Source organism: Cyanistes caeruleus, chromosome 3 (assembly GCF_971803275.1).
Source record: "Cyanistes caeruleus chromosome 3, bCyaCae1.hap1.1, whole genome shotgun sequence".
NCBI classification, from domain to species: Eukaryota; Metazoa; Chordata; class Aves; order Passeriformes; family Paridae; genus Cyanistes; species Cyanistes caeruleus.
This window is the reverse complement of record NC_141703.1, coordinates 8,323,025-8,336,059: the sequence shown is the minus strand read 5'-3', so window position 1 is coordinate 8,336,059 and position 13,035 is coordinate 8,323,025. Positions and strand designations below refer to the sequence as shown.

General features: G+C 43.3%; 1 long non-coding RNA gene across 2 annotated transcripts; it reads left to right on the top strand.

Moving 5' to 3' along the window:
- The first annotated feature begins 869 nt into the window (after nucleotides 1-869).
- LOC111927664 (uncharacterized) lies at nucleotides 870-12,438 on the top strand. 2 transcript variants are annotated; one of them, XR_015284074.1, is made up of 6 exons: nucleotides 870-1,031; nucleotides 1,142-1,464; nucleotides 2,123-2,159; nucleotides 2,533-2,653; nucleotides 3,422-3,539; nucleotides 10,063-12,289. It is a non-coding gene; the product is annotated as an uncharacterized LOC111927664 (long non-coding RNA). The 2 variants fall into 2 exon arrangements; XR_015284073.1 differs by lacking the exon at nucleotides 3,422-3,539 and having other exon boundaries at nucleotides 10,063-12,438.
- Nucleotides 12,439-13,035: the final 597 nt, after the last annotated feature.

Genomic DNA, 13,035 nt, shown 5'->3' with positions numbered 1-13,035 from the left:
CATGAAGTCTGCATTTCCAGCCATGCCTTAGCTATACAGAAATTATTAGCTGCAAGGATTAGGAAAGTAGCAGCACCCTTATTTTGGCTGCATATCTTTATGCACCTGCACAGTCAAACAAGGTGCCTATGCCATTGCAGAATTCAAACACACTCATGTTTAATTCAAGGCTCTGATTCTTTTAGTTATCAATTATTGCTCTGCAAAGTTTTCAGGCTGGAGTCCAAATTTGTAAAAAACTTCTTGTATAAACTTTGGCTGTTCCCTGCACAGAAGTGAAACAGCAGGGATTTACACCTGACTGTCACAAGGTCCTGGAAGTGCTGTGCATTTTTGGCTGCATGCTTTTGCCAACTTGTCTGCATGGCTATTTGCACAATATTTGCAACATACGTTTTCTCAAAATGTTTATCTATTCATAGGTTTTCATGGGAGGTAAAGGAAGAAGATAAATATTACATTGAAAACTCCATATTAAGGGTTAAACACATCCACAGACACAATCAACAATGTGATTACCATGAGATTGGAGACCAAGTGTGTTGGTATTTCTAAAAGCCTTCAGGACCACCTGCACTTATAGCAGAGTAATACTTTAATGCAGCTTTTTGATTTTAGAACTCAAAGTGTGAAATTCTCACATACACGTTTCCCAGGCTTGCGTTCTTCGTATGCCCTCAATCACACTGGCATTCATAGGATTTTTCTATGAATGCAGGGTCGGGCCCTGTTACAAGTTTCTGTTTTCTAAGTCTATTAGGGAAACACAAGAAGAAGCAGATATTACATGTGCAAATTTTTACTTTCATCTCCAGGTGGGTGTCATTAGTTAATGATGACATAAGAGCTGGCATTCCTGATAAGCCCACAGCTCCTTCAGGCTTGCTGGAAGGTTGCAATCCTATTAGTCAGATGCTGTAAAAGTTGGGTTTTTAATTACCTTGGAGTCAAGATAACTCTTCCCTTTCTGAGCTGCTCAGAATTATTCAGAGATACACATTCAGTGGAAGGATTTGGCCTCCAAATTTTAAGTACAATTACTTTTAAACACAGGGTGAAATACAGATTTTTTTCCTATCAACAAGAATCTCTCTTACCTGACCTGTCTCCTGCCCCTTTGTCTTCATCCTTTGTGATTCAGGGTTCATGTGACTTCCTTCACATCCTACCCTCAGTCTCACACCTTCCACCAGTGACAGTGTGATTACCTGGAACAAGGGACCTGGGGACTGTCAGGGGACAGGTCTGTACCACGGTTTGTTTGTGTCAAAGTCCAAAAAAGCCTGACTGTGAGAGGGGATCTCAGGACAGCACACTGGCAGGGAGCCAAGAGGAGCGTGTCAGTGGCTGTGTGTTGTAAACCAGCAGCAATCCTTCTGCCACCGTGGATTGCAAAAACAGCAGCACTGCCAATGTTTATGTGACTCTGGCATCCTGACTGAGAATCTTTTAGTTACATCACAGGTATGTGCAATAGGGGTTGGAGTTCTGCTGGCTAGTGGTGTGATCTTTGGCCTCGTGAAATGTGGATGGATGTGTAACTGAGTGTCAGAGTCATATGTGAACCCAAACCACAGGGAGACAGCCTCGTACTGTCAGCAGTGCTTGGTATAGCAGTGGGGAAAGAGGGACTTGGCTCCTCTCAAGTCATAAACCTGACCAGTAGAACTGCATTCTTTTGCTCCAGGTGTTACTCTGCGGTGAATAATTTGACTTTCCCTACATTGTACTGGGTAGCAGAACTTTTCCTAGCAAGCCCCTTTTGCTGTGCCTCAGTTTGTAGCTCGTGGACATTGTAGAAAGCATAAGATTGCAGACCTGAGGATGGTTTTGTTTTGTTTTGTTTTTTTCCCTGTGGTCCATATGTGGAACTTTGAGATTAAATGTATACTGTTTTCCTAGTGAAGCTTGTCCTTCTTGGCTAAGGGCTAGTTGTCAACAGGAAGTTGATCTCAAAAGTATCAAGGGCTTATTATTCTAATCTCTTATGAAGTCCTGCAAACTTTCATCAAAAAAACAAGAAATGTAAAACTAGAAAGGCCACTGGTTTTGTGTCTGGAATATGTGGACAGACATCATCATTTAATTCTTCTATTATTTGTCATTTTATTGTTTTCACCAGCAACATAAGCAGTTTTGCACCATTCTTCTCTACAAAGGTAAGTACTATTTTTTCTAGGGTGATCAGGACTCCAGTCATGAAGCTGTCATTATGAAGGGTGACGGTACAGGTGGAAAAGATGAACACTGCTTGATTAAAATAAAAATGTGATCTTAAGAGATACAGGGTGCTTTAGCAGTGAGGAAAATAGCTGGGTAAAATCCAGACCCTGTTTCCTTCCTGCCCTGGGTGCTTCAGGGAGTGACTGGGAGCATCCCTAGCCACTCTTCCCCACCTAGCTGATTCCTCTCCTCACTGAACAGGGGTTCAGAGAAGTCTCAGTTGTTTGTAGCAGCTGCAGAGCTACATGGCCTGTGTTGTCCAGCAGAGATTTGGTGGCTGCTCCATGAACAGACAAACCTTTCTTGCAGGGGAGAAGCTGCAGCCCTGAGGGCAGCTGTAGAAAGTCCAGGTGCTGTGCTACTGCTGATCCCTCCTGCTCCTAAGCCAGAGCCCTGCACCATCTCTCAGTTCTTTCATCTGTGGAAGGAGGTAAGAGGATTGCTGTACCTCAAAGACATGAAGTTCAGATAATTACAAGTGTGAGACACTGAAATATTACACAAGTAAAAATACCTCAGATGAAGAATCGTTGCTCTTTCAAGGCTAATGTGATTTTCTCCAGGTTGTCCTGTTCAGTGAATTCTAAAGGGCAGGGATATGGTTTTCTTAAACTCTGTGGAATGATGCTGGATTTCTATTTGTTGGCTTTTATTTTCTATGACAGTCCATAGGGTTTTTCCTCAAGGGATTAAAGTACCTTTATAGACCTTGCTCACCACATCCTTCTTCTTCTTCCCATTTCTTCTCTTCTGAGCTTAGATATACACTTCATTCTGACAAGTTGCAGAAAAAAATCTATCTGATCTGTTACCAGTTTTATGTAATTTAAAATGCAGGGTTACACTGGACTATTTTCAGTGGAGAAAAAAAGAGATTAATCATCCTGAGGTGGGTGCAATCCCTTCAAGATCTTGAGTCCTAAACTGACAAGTTACTGTGGGCAACCTTAGCTCCCAAGTCCTTCTCAGTCATAATTTATAACACAGAAGGCTGTTCCTTAGGTTAAATGTTTCAGCTTCTTCTCATGTTTTGTGCCACTTTTCTGAAATATTTTTTGGGTATGAATTGATGCTGCACATCAAATTTCTCTTTTGCATTCAATGAGGGCCCAGTCATTCTAAAAAACTTCAAAAGGGATTTCATATTCTATAAAATACTTCATATTTCTTTTTATCAAAGTCTGATTTTTCTTCCCAGGGTTGTACCAGCTCACACTACCTACCAAGTCTGTCTGTCTGCATCACTTTCACGTGTTTGTGAATTGCTAATGAAGCTACCTGGGCCTCAAAGCTTGCAAAGGGTTCCCTTTGACTGGGTTTGTACAACCTGAATTAATTCTCCTCTAGAAGTGCCCTTCTCCTTTTGCCCATTGCTTAAAATGAAAGGATTCCCTTGCTTGTGAGGGTGAGCTCTTAGAAGCCCAGCAACAACATTGTCAACCAAAGGTTATCAGTTTTGCTTTGCAAATTGCTGAAAGGGAAACAGAAGATGAAAAATCCAGGGAGATGTTCTCAGCCCATTTTTGCTCTGCTGTTGCTGAGAAGCCTTGACCACTTCTGCTTATAATGTAACATCCCATAACTTCCATTATTTCCATTTCCTGATTGCAAAACAGCTGAAAACCCCAAATGTGAAGCTTTACTTACAAACCACTTTTGACTTTTGCCATGGTGGTGCAGTGATGCATCTTGCCTTTCTGCTTATCCAGGTTAGCTATAGATCCAGTAAACATATATAGCTCCAAAGGACTAACAAGAGGTGTCCTCCATTCTAAAACTGTTAGCAGATATTTCTTCCTAGTGAAAAGCAGTTAATTGTTCACTTATATCCTAAAATGAAAGGTTAAATAACAATAATAAATAAATAAATAATGATCTTGTATGCTACTAATCTTTTTTTACCAAACAGTACAAGATTTTTTGGTCATTCCTTCCATTTCTTTAATCTCAAGAATGGCCAGTGACAACGAACTCTCCATGTTGGTAATTTGCTGATGGGGGAGAGAATTGTCTGTATTATTTAAAATTCTGTAATGAGGACAGAAGAAAAGATTGGAAGTAATCTCAAAAGGCAATTAAATCTTTATGCAGGCTTTATCAGAAATGCTCTTGAAGCCCTTTGTCCTCTGTGAAACCAGAATGTGAAAGAGCCCAAGAAGGTGACAGAAACTAAGTGGCTATGGAGGGCAGATCCCAAAAAGGACCTGTGCACATAATGTGGCTTATAACTGAAATAAAGGTGCCTGAGTGCAAATCTGCATTCCTGAAGGGTCCCCCTCATCCTGTCGTTCCTGAACTTTTTACTTTAACTTTCCCCAACTGTGCATCTGTTTATGCTCAGGAACAGCTCAGCCCTGAGACAGCTGATCAGTGAGACCTGCCTCATCTTTAACCCAGGAACTCTGAGCTCAGGGCTTATTTCCCCAGAGAGATCCACGCTGCTGAGGATTGTCATGGCACATCTGGAAGGTGGAACCCAGACAGAGTGGAATGGAAACCTTATTTTTCTTTTCAGATTTGGCAGGGACAGATGCCTTCTGTACAATAGCTAGCTGGGTCAGCAGCCTACTGTCATGGAGTTACTTTACCTTTAAGGGAGTTGGAGTTGCTGGGAAGTGCTTGGAGTCTTTTCTCCTGACCAATTATCAGTCATTGCTGGGAATTGACAGCAGTTTAGGCCATTGAAAAGTGGGATCAACTTGTGAACCCTACCTTAAAGTGTAAAAGCAGAGCTCTCTGGGCTCTCTTTGTTTCCTGGCTGTGGAGGGTGGCTGAGCTCCAGGCCTCCCGTCCCTGCCCAGGCCATGCGGCCGGGCGGGGATGGGGCCGGGCCTGCCCCGTCTCCCGGCCGGGAGATGGGGGGGCCTGGGGAAGGTTTTTCTCGAGCCCGGGCCGAGCCGATCTCTGGCTCGGCTGCAAGTTTTGCTGTAACTACATTCACTAGAAACTGCCCAGTGAAGAAAGAGAAAGGCTCTGGACTTGCAGCGGGTTAGAACAGCGACCACACGCTCCAGAGCAGCCATGAGGAACCTTCCATCGCAGACGGCTCCAGCTCCTGTTCGGCAGAGATCACCGAACCATCTACAAAAGCCTGGGCAAGATTTTAACTCTTTCATTACCCAGATGAGACTTGCGGATTAATCTTTTTATCCAGAGAGAGAGAGAGAGAGATCAACATGAAAAGAGACTTTATAAACTACCAGTGACAGGAAAGAAAAGAAGCTTCAAGAAAGGTAGAGAATTAAGAAGATGCTTTAATTAAGCAATATCTCCCTGTTAAAACTATGGAGATGGACAATGAAGTCCTGAAAAGAACTCCTTTAATTCATGATATAGGATCTAGAGAGGAATAGTGTTCAAAGTGTAAATTTGAGTAAAGAGTAATTATAGTATAGTGAAGTGCTGGGAGATTAAAAGCCTTGAGAGGCCATGAGAAAACTGTTGGGAGATTTGAAGCCCTGAGAGGCCATGAGAAAACTGTTTTCTGGTGAAGCTCACAGAAACAGATGAAGAAGACTTTTTTTGCCTTTGAATAACTTATCCTTAAAAATGCTATCTCTAGACGCATGGCCCATACACACCTCAGAGTGATGTGAGAATGAGAGGAGTGAACTCTAATAATAGCAGCTCTGAGCAGCTAACATTAGGGCAATAGAAAACTATAACAAAAATAGTTTTCTTGTGAGAAACTCCATAAATTAACAGGAAGAAACTTCTGTTTCTCTATAAAGACTGGTGAACATACTAGCAAGAATTGGGACTGTTTTAACCATCAGAGTTCCAGAGTTTTTGTCTCTGTTGTCATGTGAACAAGTGAATAGTGGGTAGATAGGAGATGGAAAGGTTTTTCTAAAAGTTTATTCTGGTGTTCTTATTATTGTGGTTTGTCAATAAACTTTCTTTTTTTTCCCTTTTAAGTTGTATGCCTGTTTTGCTCTTATTCTAATCCATATCTCACAGCAAGAAGTAAGTAATTTTCTTAGTTAGTGGTTTAAAACCACGACACCTACCCTTCACTCTCAGGGCTCTCCACAGTGACTCAATTCCACACCTTCCCCAGCCACCAAGTTAAAAGCCAGTCTGATCTGAAATGGGCATCTTAGCACAGCCTTCTGAGAACAAACTCAGTCGTTCCATGTCCTAAATGATGCCAGTCCCAGGATCCACACACTGGATTCTCTCTATGGCAGTTCCTGTGGCAACTGCTGCTGTCTTTGGCCACCCACCACCTCCTTGCAGTCAAAGCAGTACAAACCAGAGGAAATTCTCTTCAACTAAATGTCTTAAGGATGCTTCAGTTTTTCAAGCAAATAAGAAAGCAGTGCACCACTGGAATTAGAATCACATATAGATAAATATGACCCCATATGTATTTCTTTCCTTCAGCAGCCCTTTTCTTGTGTTTTCCTTAAAGCAGAGTAATTAATAACTTGGCTGGCATGTGTTTGTTGCTTCATGGTTATATAAAAGGTGCCAGAGCCCTGTAATAAACAATTTCTCTGAAACATTAAATATCTGGACAACTAACTGTCAAGGATTTTCTGTGCACAGATGGGAGCTGTGGAGCAGCAGATCTGTGGGGTCTGAATCTCATGCAGCACAAAAAGAGCCCTTTCATGTTACATGAAAACACCCTGCAGTGTTTGAAATTAATTCCTTTGGATGAGGGGGAATCAATTTTGGTCAAATTGCCTTCAATCAAATGACTAATGGTTTTGTTAAAAATCTCATTGTCAGTCTTGAAGAGAGATGTTGATCTGGATAAGCTATGCTGAGCTTCCCTTTGCTCCCTCACTGCTCGTGGCTTGAGAAAACTCTTCAGAAAAATATCCCATGCAGCATATTATGATGTTATCACATGTTAGCACATCTCATCCAGAGCTATCCAATCTGATTATAAATTGCATGTAAAACTTCAACTAAATATAATCCAGACTTCATATTGTTTTATTATTTTCTTCCTTTATACCTGTTCCCTGAGTGCGTTCAATAAGATCATATTATTCCTTCCTCTACCATGAATATTCATTATATTCAGGTTTTTCATTTTGGGATCTGGGATGGGCAAAGCTATGGAGGTTTCTTTCTTGTGAAATCTGTTTTATCAGGGGAGTTGTGGTTTCTTAATTCTCTAAAATTCAACACCGGGCCAATTTCACTTCTCTTTATCTGATCAGATTTTGGTGTGGTGTTAGATTAAAAAGAAATGCTATTGTGGAGTGCAGCATCTGAGATTTAAAGAAAGAATTACTTCTGCTCAGTTGTAATGAACATTATTTGCCCTTTGTGTGCAGGTCTCCTATTAGATCCAGCAGCTTTTGCCTCAGATAATAAGGAAGGGATTATGTGAGAGATAAGTTGATTACTCAATAATTCCCCAGGAAAAAATTCTGAAGCAAATTCAGGTGATAAACACCATCTGTGTGGGGAAGAACCGTCTGTGAATGGATATGGTAAATCTCTTATATGTGTGTGTGCAATATGTTCTCCATATCCCAAGCTGAGGTAGTCAGGTCCGCTTCTTCAGTCAGAAATATCCAACCCCCACAGGGAGCACAGCACTTGGCTGGATCATGGACGTCCAGTGCTCTATTTCCAGATTTTTCCTTAGTAAGGCAGAGGAAAAGCAGTAACTTTTGAGTGTCTCTGAACACTGTCCTTGCTGCTGCTGAGCCCCAGTCTTTTCTTCTTTACTGGTGCAGCTCACCCGAGGATTTCTTCCCCAGGTTTGCTTTGACTCATTCTCATGATCTGCTTGCTTCTCTGCAGAGCTTCTCAGATCTCTGTACCCACATCACCATGGGTAAGGTTCTTTTGGAAGGTTTTTGGTATTTTCTTTTGACTTCTTCACAATTTTTACAAATACACATATCCAGTGGAAGGCTGGTGCCAGGTTTTGGCTACACATCATTTCTTCACATGAGCTACACAACAGGCAGAAAATGCTCCAAACAGAGTTTATCTTCATGTCCAAGGTGGATTCGCTGTTTCATTGCCAGGCTGTTGTGTGGAAAATCTACAGTGCTTTGTCCCTTGGAAAATCTGGTTATTGCTGGCTCTCAAATTCTGCCCATCATGGTTAGGGAAGCCAAACCACGTGGTGCACCCCAGTCCAGGTGCTTTGAGGGGCTCCATGAAGTAGTGACTGCCCTGACTGCAGAGCATTTTAGCACTTCTGAGCCCACCAACCTGCTCCATCAGCCAGAGAGGACAGGCTCTGCTGCTGCACCGTGCACAACACTCACACACAGAAATTTAAGAAGAACTGATTTATTCTTATGCAGAGTAGCTACAAAGGGTGCAGAGCATGACGCAGGGAGATTTGCAGCTTTGTAATCTTCTGTACAAGAAGCAAATAATGAAGAATTGAGAACTGGGGTCTTGATATTTCGTGTAATGCCCTGTTGAGTCCAGACAAAGTGCCACAATCAACTTCATATGGCATGTGTGGATGTAGTAAAACTGTTCACTGCTCTTTTAAAGCAGCTTTTTCCAAGGTAAAATTTCTGTAGGAACCAAAGAATGTTGGGACACATATCTTTGGGTGTTATTTTCAAATGTTGGGGAAGCTGACATTAATTTTCTTTAAGGTCTGATTGTCTTCATTTCTTTGACTGAAGTTAATAATTTAGGTAAAGTTTTCAAGGGGCTGTGAAACTGATCCAAAATTGCTAATAACAGAGTGAATGGAAAAGATTTGGAAACTGAAATGTCATGAGACTTTTTTTATCAATGTGGCAAACTTTGTTGGAACAGATGTATTTTGATTTACCTTATCAAAGGCTTAAAAAGCATAGTGATAACAAGCTCATTGCATAGACATTTGCAGATTAATAAGTTATCTTAAAACTTTCTGCATTATCTCCACACTTCAGCTCACCAAGCTTTCTGTATCTGAACATTTTAGAGAAGCTTCAAATAACTTTCAGGGGGCTCACTTAAAATTCAGAGCATGCCACGATGAAGGCAAGCTTTTCTTCAATGGCTTTGAAGTGACCAAGTAACACACTGACTTGCATTACAGACACAGTTCAGGACAGGCTTGTCCTCATGAATCTCTGGAATTTCTCTTTCCAGTCAAGCTCAAAGCTCTGCTCTTGCCTACCCCCACACCCCTTTCTATACCTCTCACCAGGAGATGCTCCTGTCTCCCTGCTTCACACCACCCAATGAATATTTTTCCAGCATTTTGGGAATGGTGGCTTCACCTCTCTAAGCTCACACCCATGCTGTAAAACAGTAGCAATCCTAAAAGAGTCTTCTGTCAATGGGATAAGAATATGTTGGGTTCATCATTTGTCATGTCAACACCTCTTTCTCCTTTTTCCTGTGTTAGTGTTTTGTGCACTTCCCCTTGAATAAGATTTCAAGGGAAGGAGGCAAGTTCTTCCTGTGTGTTTAACTGGAGTCTGCCAGCTTGGGTCTGTGCCCCTCATGGGGTTTGTGATAGAGAGTGCCCAGGTGTTTGGGGGTATTTTAGGGAATGAAGTAGGCACAGGTGCCGTGCTCAATTCCCTCCAATCAGAGGACTGGAGAAACATGAGCCATTGCAATACTTCCTCCCTTTCCTCAACACCCATTTTAGCTCAGGTTGTAGTAAGTGAGTTAACCTGGGGCCAAGGGGCTACAGCTTCTGTCTGTAATGCCCTTGGAAAAGAAATGGCTTTTTTAGCCTCAATTAATGCCCAAGGCAAATTAACATGACAAGGATTTTCTCTGGGGTGATCTGGGTTTGCCCAAGAAAAAAGCAGGCTGTGTGATCCTCCGGTCTAAAGGAAATAGAATTCTTCCTGAATAGATTAGATTTAATTATGTCTTCTCTTTCTGCTTTGGTTTTAGGTAGATGTGACATAATGATTTGCACCAATTCTCCTCTTTTTAACCTGAAAATGACTGGGCATGTAGTGATGAGAACAGAGAGAACAAGTTTCCTGGAGAAAGGTGTATTTCCTTCAGCATTCCTTTGGCTGGGCCCATGGTCATTTTGTTGGATCCATCATTTGTGCATGTCTGCTGACCCATCACACTGCTTGTGACAAACTGTGCTCTCATTCTCAATTAGTGTTTTAATGAAATTAATAGCACTGACATAGCTGCATGGTCAAGTGCCACTCCAGAGTGAAGCCTGTGAGCCCTTTTAGTGCAACAAAAAGGGGAGAAATGGCAGGTTTGGATCCAACTACATAAAAAGTTGAGAAGATGACTAGAATTATTCAGGCATGAAGAAAATAGCTTGTGAAGGTTTCTGGTGATGTGTGTCACGGAATCATAGAATCACAGACTCATAGAATGGCTTGGGTTGGAAGAGACCTTAAAGATTATCTAGTTCCAGCCCCATTCCCACTCTCCATGGGCAGGGATGCTGTACACACATCAAGCTGCTCAGGCCCCCACCCAACCTGGCCTTCCCCATGTGTTTGAAGAAGGATGTTTGGGCAGATGCCACAAAAGCAGAGAGCATCCCTAGTGTTGGCCCCAAGATGCTTTGAGGAATGGTGTTAGGAGGTGTTGCTGCCCTCAGGATGCTCAGCAAGGGTCACTCAGGCTCTGGACTCAAGCAGTCACCACCTCCCTGGCTGGATGGGAAGGAAGACAGCAGCTCTGGGTAAGATGAGATTCAAAAGGTAGTGGCTGAGAGTTTTCACTGGTGTCTGAAAGCAATGTCTGAGAGATAAACCTAGACTGACTGCCAGACATGCTCAGAAAGCCTGTTTCATTGTGCTACCAAGAGACTTAAATCTCCTGTGTTTACTCCTGTGGCTACCAAACATGTTGCAGGCATTCCATTCTCACCTGCCATGTAGGATGCAAGCTGTGACTGTGCATGTGGCTATCTCTGCTGTGTAGCCAAATGTTCAGCCTTGCTCTAGAACTTGCACAGAGACTTTCTATCCTGACCTGGCACTTCTCATGCCCCACAGCCCTGCTGAAGTTGTTCTCTCCAGTATAACGCAGAAAGAAATAAGAGAACCTGGTGGAGGCAGACTGGCTGAAGAAGCAATGTTGGGGTTGCAAAGAGGATTCTGGGTTCGTTTATCCTGTCCTCTGTGTGGAGAAGGAAGAGCCCAGCCACAGTGTGTGCTGTAGCTCAGGCCTTGACACCCCATTTGGATGGGCTGGCATCAGCAATGTTTCCCAGCAGAAACCCTGAGCTCCTCTGTCCCTGGGCAGGGTGAGGATGCTTTGAGCAGAAGCTGCGGGTCAGCTGCCTCCAGCCAGGTGTAAAGAAAGGGAAGGGGTCAGATGGCTCGTGCTGCTTAACCCAGTGCTTCAATGAAAAATGCAGAGAAGTAATTCAGAAAAACTAAAGGAGAAGATGGGAATTTGAAGGCACAGAACAACTACTCATCATCCGCCCTTTCCCCCGTTCATCAGCCCTGCACACTCTCCTAGAGGGAGGGGGCCTGTGGACTTCTTGGAGGGGTTTGCAAACACACACACACATCCTCCCCTCCCCCACATTCCTTTTTATTGCCTCACTTCTACCTGTAATGAAAAAAGGTCCCTGCTGTGGTCAGACTTTGTGCTGTTTGATTTAAGCACAGATCACAGTGATGAGGGCTTACTGAAGGCCTTTTGTGTGTGTTTAACACTACAGCTGCCAAGGTGAAGAGAAAACCCAATAGACTAAGCAAGATGCTCTAAATACTAATAAAGTCTGAGGGTGATTGGAAGGAGTGGAAATGGGAAAGCCCACAATCCAGGTAATTAAGCTGTAAAGCCCACAGAGGAAGGAAGGGCTGTCACCAAGTCATCTGATGTGGGATGAAGACCAAAGCACGGTGTGATTCTTTGTCTCTTAATCCCCTCCTCTGCACCCCAGCATATTCTTATTTCCCTATAAAGTCTTTATATGAAAGGTGGAAAAAAAAAATATTTTAAAAAAATCCTGAAGGATAAATCTTGTAATTCAGAGCGCTGAACAGCTGGTAGTTTAAAGCACAGAACAGCAGTTTAGTGATTAATTTACCTCTTTAAAATGCTGAACAATACAATGCAATAAAATATAAAATTTTATTTTGTACGGCCTCCTTCAAACCGACCGTATCCTGGAGCTCTTTCTAAAGTTAAAGTGCAGCTACAGAGTTAAATAATCAGTAATAGCAGAAGGGAGAGGTATAAAGAGAGATGTGCAAGCAATAAAAAGATCAGCTCCACGGGAGCACCCCTCCAGTCCTTTTAATTTTACCGAAAGAAAGTAGCCTTTGCGATGGTTTCTACATACTGATGGATTTTTGCCTCACATGCCCTTTCCCTCTACTTCCATCTTACACCAGCATCTCTGTGCTGGTGCTGCCGGGGCCCGGGGAGCGGCCACTGCCCTGCTCCCCACCCTGGGGCTCAGTGTCACCTCCGGCAGGTCACCCTGGCCACCCAGGGGTGCTGCCCTTTGTCCCGGCCAGAGCTCGGGCAGCGTGCTCCGCCGTGTGTGACCCCAGCGAGGGGCTGACACGGGTGGGAGTGTGCTCTGTGTGTTCAGAGGGGCGAGATGAGAGAGGTGGAGGGGAAATCAGGCGGATGATGATTTTGGTTATGGGGGGAAATGCATTAGTTTGAGGCGGACGTGGGCGAATTCATCCCTGGCGTAACATCGCAGGGCTCCCGGAGACAGCAGCAGGGAGTCATTGCACCCAGGAAAATGAGGAGCCACGCTACCCTCATTTGTCAAGCACGGCACAAAGCAAAGATGTGACCCACCTGCCTGGGGTGGGGGCTCAGGGGGGTCTAGCATGTTTTGGGAATATTTCCCATCTACAGTGTCTGGGCTTCCTGGAGTAAAGCTCTGTCTGCCTGTGTTCTTCTTCCGCTGGG